Source organism: Nomascus leucogenys, chromosome 8, assembly GCF_006542625.1.
Source record: "Nomascus leucogenys isolate Asia chromosome 8, Asia_NLE_v1, whole genome shotgun sequence".
NCBI classification, from domain to species: Eukaryota; Metazoa; Chordata; class Mammalia; order Primates; family Hylobatidae; genus Nomascus; species Nomascus leucogenys.
In genome coordinates this window covers 101,324,975-101,327,034 of record NC_044388.1, presented here as the reverse complement: position 1 = coordinate 101,327,034, position 2,060 = coordinate 101,324,975, and the positions used below count along the sequence as shown (strand labels likewise).

Here is a 2,060-nt window from a genome sequence, read left to right as displayed (position 1 = left end):
TGGGAGGCTGAGGTGGGCCGATCAACTGAGGTCAGGAGTTCAAGACCAGCCTGACCAACATGGTGAAACCTCGTCTCTACTAAAAATACAAAAATTACCCAGGTGTGGAGATGTACGCCTGTAATCCCAGCTACTTGGGAGGCTGAGGTGGGAGGACTGCTTGAGCCCAGGAGGCAGAGGTTGCCGTGAGCCGAGATTGTGCCACTGCACTCCAGCCTAGGCGACAGCCTGTCTCAGAAAGAAAGAAAGAAAAAGAAAGAAAGAAAGAAAGAAAGAAAGAAAGAAAGAAAGAAAGAAAGAAAGAAAGAAAAACAGCCAAACAGTTTTCTATGCTACCCACAGAGGGGTCCATAGGGGGTTGTTCTGGATTCCCATCATAACTTAAAGGGAAACTTTCACAATGTCCGGAGCCCTTGATGTCCTGCAAATGAAGGAGGAGGATGTCCTTAAGTTCCTTGCAGTAGGAACCCACTTAGGTGGCACCAATCTTGACTTCTAGATGGAATAGTATATCTATAAAAGGAAAAGTGATGGCATCTACATCATAAATCTGAAGAGGACCTGGGAGAAGCTTCTGCTGGCAGCTCATGCCATTGTTGCCATTGAAAACCCTGCTGATGCCAGTGTTATATCCCCTAGGAATACTGGCCAGAGGGTTGTGCTGAAGTTTGCTGCTGCCACCGGAGCCACTCCAATTGCTGGCCACTTCACTCCTGGAACCTTCACTAACCAGATCCAGGCTCCTTCTGGGAGCCACAGCTTTTTGTGGTTACTGACCCCAGGGCTGACCACCAGCCTCAAACAGAGGCATCTTATGTTAACGTACCTACCACTGCTCTGTGTAACACAGATTCTCCACTGCACTATGTGGACATTGCCATCCCATGCAACAACAAGGGAGCTCACTCAGTGGGTTTGATGTGGTGGATGCTGGCTCGGGAAGTTCTGCACATACATGGCACCATTTCCTGTGAACATCTGTGGGAGGTCATGCCTGATCTCTACTTCTTTTTTTTTTTTTTTGAGACGTAGTCTCGCTCTGTCGCCCAGGCTGGAGTGCAGTGGCGCAATCTCGGCTCACTGCAACCTCTGCCTCCTGGGTTCACGCCACTGTCCTGCCTCAGCCTCCCAGGTAGCTGGGACTATACCCGGCTAATTTTTTGTATTTTTAGTAGAGACGGGGTTTCACTGTGTTAGCCAGGATGGTCTCAATCTCCTGACCTCATGATCCGCCCGCCTCAGCCTCCCAAAGTGCTGGATTACAGGCGTGAGATACCATGCCCAGCCTGCCTAATCTCTACTTCTACAGAGATCCTGAAGAGATTGAAAAAGAAGAGCAAGCTGCTGCTGAACAGGCTGTGACCAAGGAGGAATTTCAGGGTGAATGGACTGCTCCAGCTCCTGAGTTCACTGTTACTCAGCCTGAGGTTGCAGACTGGTCTGAAGGGGGCAGGTATCCTCTGTGCCTATTCAGCAGTTCCCTACTGAAGACTGGAGCACTCAGCCTGCCACGGAAGACTAGTCTGCAGCTCCCACTGTTCAGACCACTGAATGGTCTTAAGTTGTTCTTGCAGGGGCTCTTAAGTGACATGAAAATAAGGTTGATGGAAAATAAATATCAGTTCCTTTTTTTTGTTTGAGACAGAGTCTCGCTCTTTTGCCAGGCTGGAGTGCAGTGGCGAGATCTCGGCTCACTGAAACCTCTGACTCCCTGGTTCAAGCAATTCTCCTGCCTCAGCCTCCTGAGTAGCTGGGATTACAGGCTAATTTTTGTATTTTTAGTATAGACAGTGTTTCATCATGTTGGCCAGGATGGTCTCAATCTCCTGACCTCGTGATCTGCCCACCTTGGCCTCCTAAAGTGTTGGGATTACAGGTGTGTGTGTTTATGGCCACCGTGCCTGGCCATAAACATCAGTTTCTAAAAAAAAAAAAAAGAAAACTATCTAAACAACAACAGCATCTTCTTCCATTTGAATTTTTTTCTCCAAGAAATTCTGAGCAGATTATCCCTTTACCTTTTTTTCCTTTTTTTTTGAGACAGGGTCTCACTCTGTTGC

The 2,060-nt window shown here is 48.0% G+C and overlaps 1 pseudogene; it reads left to right on the top strand.

Moving 5' to 3' along the window:
* The first annotated feature begins 387 nt into the window (after window positions 1–387).
* LOC100595723 lies at window positions 388–1,561 on the top strand (annotated as a pseudogene).
* The last annotated feature ends 499 nt before the right edge of the window (window positions 1,562–2,060 follow it).